The sequence below is a fragment of the Entelurus aequoreus genome, linkage group LG09 (genome assembly GCF_033978785.1).
Source record: "Entelurus aequoreus isolate RoL-2023_Sb linkage group LG09, RoL_Eaeq_v1.1, whole genome shotgun sequence".
Lineage (NCBI taxonomy): Eukaryota > Metazoa > Chordata > Actinopteri > Syngnathiformes > Syngnathidae > Entelurus > Entelurus aequoreus.
In genome coordinates, this window is record NC_084739.1 from 11,145,376 (window position 1) to 11,155,375 (window position 10,000).

Genomic DNA, 10,000 nt, shown 5'->3' on the forward strand with positions numbered 1-10,000 from the left:
CGCCACAGAGGACAATGGGGATGTTTATGCAGATTTACCATTATATTCTTATCAGTGGCAGAGCAGGAAGGGGCTAGGAATGTGTTTGTGTTAAAATTTCATATGAAGCACATTCGTTATTAGACATTTTAGACAAAATGGGCCCACCCACCCACGCACGGCCGCCCCTGACTAAATTGGTCAACTGCACAGGATTTTACTTTGAGACCCCCCTCATAAAACTTGTTCACACTTTTTTTTAACTATGTGAACATTTTTTTACACTTATTTAAATCAAACCTGAATTTAATTGGATGCATATTTTGTACTAAAAACAAGTTTACGGGAAAATTAATTGTTCAATAATATTTGTATTCTATTGCAAAATAACACATTTTGCACGATTATATATCACAAATTGTACTTACTTAAAACGTCCATATGTTCCTGACACAACCCCGGCTGGTGCTCGATTCCTGTCACTGTTAAGAAGACCCGCACTAACACTGCGTGTCACCGAGGACAATAAGGAATGACTAAGGAAATTTGCCATTATATGCTTATCAGTGATGGAGCAGGAAGGGGCTCGGAATGCAGTTGCGATACAATGTCATATGAAACACCCTGTCAGTCATTTTATTCACGCACAACAGGGTCCTCCACACTAAACTGGGGCTCAAACCAGAATTTTATTTTGCGCGCACCCCCTCCTATTGCAAATTGTTTTTATTTATTTGAAAAATGTTTTAATTTTGTTTCAAATCAAACTTGAATTCGATTTGATGCATTATTTTGTACTAATACTAATTAATGTCAAATAAATTGTTCAACAATATTTTTATTTTATTGCCAAATAATACATTTTGCATAATTAAAACACACATTTGCATATTTTCCCTGGTATTCAATCCGAGTACGACTGTTTACCAGGCCAGCACTAACCATACGATTACGGTTACGTTCCTTAATGTACGGCACAGGCCAAAAATTCACTGTGTTTTCTTTATTTTCATGATTATTTACATTGTAGATTGTCACTGAAGGCATCAAAACTATGAATGAACACATGTGGAGTTATGTACTTAACAAAAAAAAGGTGAAATAACTGAAAACATGTTTTATATTCAAGTTTCTTCAAAATAGCCACCTTTTGCTCTGATTACTTTTTCGCACACTCTCGGCATTCTCTCGATGACCTTCAAGAGGTAGTCACCTGAAATGGTTTTAATTTCACAGGTGAGCTTGAAGCTCATCGCGAGAATGCCAAGAGTGTGCAAAACAATAATCAGAGCAAAGGGTGGCTATTTTGAAGAAACTAGAATATAAAACAGGTTTTCAGTTATTTCCCCTTTTTTACTTAAGTACATAACTCCACATGTGTTCATTTATAGTTGTGATGCCTTCAGGGACAATCTGCAATGTAAATAGTCATGAAAATAAAATAAAAACGCATTGAATGAGGAGAAGGTGTGTCCAAACTTCTGGCTTGTACTGTATAAATAACATAACACAAATAATATATTCTACGTATATAAAAAAATATAAATAATAAGACACCATTTTTGACGGGGGACAAATGTGAATTATTTGCAATAGTGTTATCAGTGACGGAGCAGGATGCGGCTAGGAATACGTTTGCGGTAATATATCACCCTTTCATTTATCTAATGCAATTTTGCACGTGCATTATTCTGCCAAATGTGTTGCGTCATAGCTGATGCATTGAAATGATTTACTGGGTTTTATGCGACAAAGACTTTTAGTGGCGCTGGTGGTGGTGGTGGGGCGGGACGGGGGGGGTGTAGTTGTTTTGGCATACCGAGCAGAGTTTTACGGGTAGGAGCCACTCTTTAGATTCCCGATGTCCGTCGGCCAGCACACCCGTGATGTAATGTGCGATCCCGCTTGCCCCAGCACAGCACAGCACAGCACAGCACAGCACAGCACAGTACACTGCACCCTGGGGTGCAACAAATATCAGCATTGTAATTTCACGCCTGTGATTATTATCGCGAGCTCCATCTCTGACTGAGAATCCTCCACCCATCCTCTTTAGTCCTCCCAGCTGAGATACTGTTTAACAGCCTCCCCCTTGGACCCGCACACACACACACACACACACGCACACACACACACTCTATGTACGACCAGACGCACACAAACACAAAATATTTTAATGTCTGTTCTCCGTGGGCCCGTTTTAGGCTTTCTCATTTCTTCCTCGCCCATCTTCTGTTAATTCACCGCCATCTGCCTCAGCATCTGTTTGAGGAGCACCAAGAAGTGTCTGCCATGGCAGCAAAAACTCTTTTTTTGTTGTTGTTTTGTTGCTGCTTCTCCACTCCATCCCTCACACTATTTCAATGCCAGCAGCAGCATCAGCAGCATCCTCTTCACTCTTTGTCTGGCCCTCGACTCCACCCCCCGCCTGCAACTGGCCCCGATTTAGCATAATCTTTAAAAACCTTGATCCCCCCCCCCCGCCTGATTCTGCCCCCCGCCCCACACACACACACATTCTCGTATTTGTTACCTTCTTGAGACCTCCGAAAAATGCCTACCACTCTAGTACAACCCTTTGTAGATATATAAAGATTTGCATTTACAACATTAATAATATATACATACAATGCAAATATAAAAAAGGTAAGATTTTAGTTAATTATATTTTAATCTTCATTATTTACTTAAAGTTATTACAGTGTGTGTCTATATACATATTTATTTAAAAAACAAAAAATAAAATCGCCTAAGGGGGCACATTTAAATTTCCTACACACACTTGTTATTTCATATGTTGACCAAAATATTCAGTCAGACTCCCTGGGAGGGGGTCCAGACTGAGACCAGGAGGGGAAAACAACTCAATAGCCATAGCGCACACAAACAATTTACAAAGAATACACAAGACTTGCAACAGAGTTAATTTGAAAAATCCATCCTTTTTGGGACCACCCTAATTTTGATAGATTTCACCACCAGGGGTGCAAATGAGACATTCTCTATTAGATGCTATGGTTTTCCGTATTGGGACCTGGACTTCGGTCCTAACTTGTTGATGTCTCAAGAAGGGAACAACAACAAGAACACGAACACACACGAACACACGCACCCACGCACACACACGCACACACACACACACACACACACATACTTGTATTTGTTATATTCTTGAGACATCCGAAAAAGGCCTACCTCTTTAGGACCACCCTTTCTAGATATATAAAGATTTGTATTTACAAAATTAATAATATATACATACTATATGCAAATATAAAAAAGGTAAGATTTTAGGTAATTATATTTTAATCTACATTATTTACTTAACGTTATTACAGTATGTCTCTATATGCATATTTGTTTATTTATTTAAAAAATAATAATCATTTTGGCCTAAGGGGGCGCATTTCAATTTCTTACACCCACTTGTTATTTCATATGTTGACCAACATATTCAGTCAGACTCCCGGGGAGGGGGTCCAGACTGAGACCAGGAGGGGAAAAAAACTCAATAGCCATAGCGCACACAAACAATTTACAAAGAATACACAAGACTTGCAACAGAGTTAATTTGAAAAATCCATCCTTTTTGGGACCACGCTAATTTTGATAGATTTCACCACCAGGGGTGCAAATGAAACATTCTCTATTAGATGCAATGGTTTTCCGTATTGGGACCTGGACTTCGGTCCTAACTTGTTGATGTCTCTAGAAGGGAACAAAAACAAGAACACGAACACACACGAACACACGTACACACACACACACACACACACACACACACACACACACACACACACACACACACACACACACACACACACACACACACACACACACACACACATATATATATACTTGTATTTGTTATATTCTTGAGACCTCCGAAAAAGGCCTACCTCTTTAGGACCAGCCTTTCTAGATATATAAAGATTTGTATTTACAAAATTAATAATATATACATACTATATGCAAATATAAAAAAAGGTAAGATTTTAGTTCATTATATTTTAATCTTCATTATTTACTTAAATTTATTACAGTATGTCTCTATATACATATTTATTTATTTATTTAAAACAAATAATAATTTTGGCCTAAGGGGGCACATTTTAATTTCTTACACACACTTGTTATTTCATATGTTGACCAAATAATTCAGTCAGACTCTCGGGGAGGGGGTCCAGACTGAGACCAGGGAAAAAGAAAAATTCAATAGCCATAGCGCACACAAACAAGTTACAAAGAATACACAAGACTTGCAACAGAGTCAATTTGAAAAATCCCTCCTTTTTGGGATCAGCCTAATTTATATAGATTTAACCACCAGGGGTGCAAATGAGACATTCTCTTATTAGATGCAATGGTTTTCCGTATTGGGACCTTGACTTTGGTCCTAACTTGTTCACCGGTCCTCATATGGAAGGTACTTTTCCTTGTTGATGTCTCAAGAAGGGTAGACATACAAGAACACACACACACACACACACACACACACACACACACACACACACACACACACACACACACACACACACACACACACACACACACACAGTTTTAACTGGCAAACAAGGAAATAACAGGATTTACAATCATATTTAAATGAGGTAGGATTAAATAAACTCCATTTTTTCCATAATATGTTAAATTGTGCAAGTGTAAACATGTCATGTATTTTGTTAAAAGGGAAGTGCACTTTTTTTTGTCTATCATTCACAATCCTTTTAAACAAGCACACACAGGTTCTAAATATTTTATGCACTCGAAGTCGTAAATGAATGTTAGCAAAAATCCAAACACTTCCATCGAGGTTTTATGTAAGTACCGTATTTTCCGCACTATAAGGCGCACCTAAAAACCTCCAATTTTCTCAAAAGCTGACAGTGCGCCTTATAATCCGGTGCGCCTTATATATGGACCAATATTGAGCCACAACAGGTCTCACAACTACTACTATGGATAACGTAACCCCAGCCTCTACTGTAGCATCTATTCTATGCGCCTTATAATGCGGTGCGCCTTATATATGAACAGATTTTAAAAATAGGCCATTCATTAAAGGTGCGCCTTATAAGCCGGTGCGCCTTATAGTGCGGAAAATATGGTATGTATTTAATGTAGTAACAGGCACAGCTCATTTTAGGCATCATGACGCTCGCTTTTCCATCGACACTGACCACTAATTATGGCAAACAAAACAATCACTTACCGTAAAATGTCTGGTCTCACTGGGATGCCGACTGCTAGGATGTTCATAAATTACCGTTTAGATGAAGAATTACTCATAATCCTAGCAAAGAAAAGAAGTGGAGTGGAACCAAGCGCCTTTTCGGGTCTTTTTTTTGGCCGTCAAAGTGCACTAACATGTTGGTTTGTGTCCGCATCCTTTTACTATCCAGGTAAAAGGCATGATTTATAATCTAGAGTTAACTTTCGCGGGCTCAGAGGCGAGGAAGCAGCTCACCAGCTGGTGATGTCAATATAGCAGCATAAGGAAGTTCCCTCTCTGATCAATGCGCCGCTAAAAATAGGTCCTTAATGGGGAACTGCACTTTTTTTTTTGGAATTCGTTCACAATCGTTATGAAAGACATGACGACGGATGGATTTTTTTTTAATGCATTCTAAATATTAAATAAATGCGATTGAAAGTCCGCTTACAATGGAGCCTTTGCCTATAGAGCCCCTAAAAAACATCCAAACACCTCCATAAGGGTTTTATATACATATGTAATGTAGTAACAGGTACATTTATAATAACATTTACTATTTATAATAATAATAATATATTTTATTTGTATAAAGCACTTTACATTGAGTAAACAACCTTTAAAGTGGTACAGTGTATTAAAAAATAAATACAAATAATAAGATAATAAAAATAAATACAAATAAAAACTAGAACAGCCTGATAGCTAGAACTAGTATGCATATATCTAAAAAAAGGCTTTTTAAAAAAAAAAAAATTTTAAAGAAGGGTTTTTAAGCCTTTTTTAAAAGCGTCCACAGTCTGTGGTGCCCTCAGGTTGTCAGGGAGAGCGTTCCACAGACTGGGAGCGGCGGAGCTGAAAGCCCGGTCTCCCATTGTTCGTAGTTTTGTCCTCGGAGGTTGGAGGAGGTGTCGTGTGGAGGATTTGGGGGTGAGCAGTTCTTTGAGGTAGAGGGGGGTAATTTCCATGGAGGCACTTTTTTTTTTAATGTATTTTGATCAATTTATTCTTAAGTGGCGCATTAATTCAAAAAACGCATCACGTTTGCTTTTTTTGTTTCATCACTGATTATTACTCACTGCACACTTTATGAGAGTCAACACACATAATAAAACAACACTTACTGTTCAAGGTCTGCTGTCATTAGGATGCTGACTGATAGGATGTTCATACAGTATATTCCCATTTAGATACAAAAAAATGTCTCATAATCCTTGCACTTTTTTTACGTCATTCTCGCCAGTTCCAGGTCCTAAATGGCTATCAAAGTGTCCCAACTTGTAGGATTATCTCCTCAGCCATTTACATTTTCGGTTGAGAGACATGATTTATGATCGACAGGGAACAATTAAACGAGGAAGCAGCAGACCACTCTATGATGTAAATATAGCGACACAAGCAAGTGATCACGTCACCGCTATAAATAGTTTGTCTGTGTTAGCACTTATAATAACAATTTAGATAGATAGTACTTTATTGATTTCTTCAGGAGAGTTCCCTCAGGAAAATTAAAAGTATCACTAAATATCACTAATTATTGGTTAATATTCAAGTCACAAAATGTAAATGGAGTATTGTTGGTCATTTTTGAATGATTATTTATCGGAATTTATGGGCTGAATAGCGGAGCTCCCATTGCCCCTGCTGTAAGCAGATTTTATTTACCTTTATTTAATATTTAGAATTATTTAAAACAATCAATTTGTCGTCTTGTGTTTCATAATAATTGTGAATGATAGGCAAAATTCCCCAAAAAAGTGTGGTTCCCCTTTAACATTGTCTTTATGATAATAATATTGCTAATGCACTGCAAAAAGTCAGTGTTCAAAAAGAAGAAGAAAAAAAATACAAAAATGAGGGGTATTTTATTTGAACTAAGCAAAATTATCTGCCAATAGAACAAGAAAATGTGGCTTGTCAAGACTTTCCAAAACAAGTAAAATTAGCTAACCTCAAAGAACCCAAAAAATACCTTAAAATAAGTATATTCTCACTAATAACAAGCGCACTTTTCTTGGTAGAAAAAAAAAGAGACCTTTTTGCTCAATATGTTGAAAAATATTCTTAAATTAAGTAAATGCCAGTGCCATTATCTTGACATAATGATATGCGCTCGGCATTACATTTCTTGAAACCAGCAAACTTATACTAAAAACTAATTTATTGTTTTTAATGGAAAGGCAACAAGGCAACCGCTTGTTACTCTCGGGGTCTCCTAGCCGCTCAGGCAAATCATATTGTCTAAAAATGCATTTTTCCATTGATAACATGACATCATCGCGCCAAGTGCGTGCTCTTTCAGTCAATTAGTGCGCATATATACAGCCCGGCCCCCGGCCAACATTTTTTTAATGTAATTTTGAGGAATTTATATGAATGTGCATGAACTATTTCTGTTCAAAATTGTTTGAAATGTCAAAAGTTAAATGTTTAAATATTAACTGTCAGTTTACTGTACTGTGCCAACTGTACTACTATATGAGTACGTGTTTTCTATTGTTTCATTGAAAATAAAACAGCAAAGTCCATTTGGCTGTCATCTGTTTTAATTATGAGACACAATTGTGTCAAAATCTTGATTTTTTTTTTTTTTTCATGCTTGAAATAAGAAATTATTACTTCAAAAAAGTAGTTTTATACTTGTGAGTGTTGATGACACAGCTTTGCAACACTTGATATTCTAGTTTCAAGCATGTTTTACTCAATATAGGTCATCAAATCTCAGCAACAAGCTGTAATATTTTACTGAGATCATTTAGGACCAAAACCCTTAAAACAAGTAAAACACTCTAACATAAAATCTGCTTAGTGAGAAGAATTATGTTATCAGACAGAAAATAAGCAAATATCACCCTTATTTGAGATATTTAATCTTACTTAGATTTCAGTTTTTGCAGTGTACTTGATTAATAATTAACTCACAAAATGTACACTACCGTTAAAAAGTTTGGGGTCACCCAAACAATTTTGTGGAATAGCCTTCATTTCTAAGAACAAGAATAGACTGTCGAGTTTCAGATGAAAGTTCTCTTTTTCTGGCCATTTTGAGCGTTTAATTGACCCCACAAATGTGATGCTCCAGAAACTCAATCTGCTCAAAGGAAGGTCAGTTTTGTAGCTTCTGTAATGAGCTAAACTGTTTTCAGATGTGTGAACATGATTGCACAAGGGTTTTCTAATAATCAATTAGCCTTCTGAGCCAATGAGCAAACACATTGTACCATTAGAACACTGGAGTGATAGTTGCTGGAAATGGGCCTCTATACACCTATGTAGATATTGCACCAAAAACCAGACATTTGCAGCTAGAATAGTCATTTACCACATTAGCAATGTATAGAGTGTATTTCTTTAAAGTTAAGACTAGTTTAAAGTTATCTTCATTGAAAAGTACAGTGCTTTTCCTTCAAAAATAAGGACATTTCAATGTGACCCCAAACTTTTGAACGGTAGTGTAAATAGAGTATTGTCGGAACTTTTTTGAATGTTTTGTTTTGCTTTTTTTTGGTCAGAATAGACACAATGATGTCATGACTTCATGGGTCCAATAGGCTCCATTATAAGCAGACTTTTATTTACGTGTTAAAATGCATTAAAAAGGACATATATGTTATTTTCTCTCACACTGCAAAAACTGAAATCTAAGTAAGATTAAATATCTCCAATAAGGGTGATATTTGCTTATTTTCTGTCTGATAAGATAATTCTTCTCACTAAGCAGATTTTATGTTAGAGTGTTTTACTTGTTTTAAGTGTTTTGGTCCTAAATGATCTCAGTAAGATATAACAGCTTGTTGCTGAGATTTGATGACCTATATTGAGTAAAACATGCTTGAAACTAGAATATCAAGTGTTGCAAAGCTGTGTCATCAACACTCACAAGTATAAAACTACTTTTTTGAAGTAATAATTTCTTATTTCAAACATGAAAAAAAAAATCATGATTTTGACACAATTGTGTCTCATAATTAAAACAGATGACAGCCAAATGGACTTTGCTGTTTTATTTTTTAATAAAACAATAGAAAACACGTACTCGTATAGTAGTACAGTTGGCACAGTACAGTAAACTGACAGTTAATATTTAAACAATTAACATTTCTAACAATTTTGAACAGAAATAGTTCATGCATATTCAGATAAATTCTTCCAAATTACAATTAAAAACAATTAATCCGGGGGTCGGGCTGTATATATTTGCACTAATTGACTGAAAGAGCACGCACTTGGCGCGATGATGTCATGTTATCCATGGAAAAATGCATTTTTAGACAATATGATTTGCCTGAGCGGCTAGGAGACCCCGAGAGTAACAAACGGTTGCCTTGTTGCCTTTCCATTAAGGACAATAAACTAGTTTTTAGTATAAGTTTGCTGGTTTCAAGAAATGTAATGCCGAGTGCATATCATTATGTCAAGATAATGGCACTAGCATTTACTTCATTTAAGAATGTTTTTCAACATATTGAGCAAAAAGGTCTCTTTTTTTTGTACCAAGAAAAGTGCACTTGTTATTAGTGAGAATATACTTATTTTAAGGTATTTTTGGGTTCATTGAGGTTAGCTAATTTTACTTGTTTTGGAAAGTCTTGACAAGCCACATTTTCTTGTTCTATTGGCAGATAATTTTGCCTAGTCCAAATAAAATACCCCTCATTTTGATATATTTTTTCCTTGCTTTTGAACACTGACTTTTTGCAGTGCATAAGGATTGTGAATTATAGGCTCCATTCCAAAAACAAGTGCAGTTCCTCTTTAAGCACTTCTTAAAGTCTGCAATGTAAAGTAACGCACAATCAATTGTGTGAC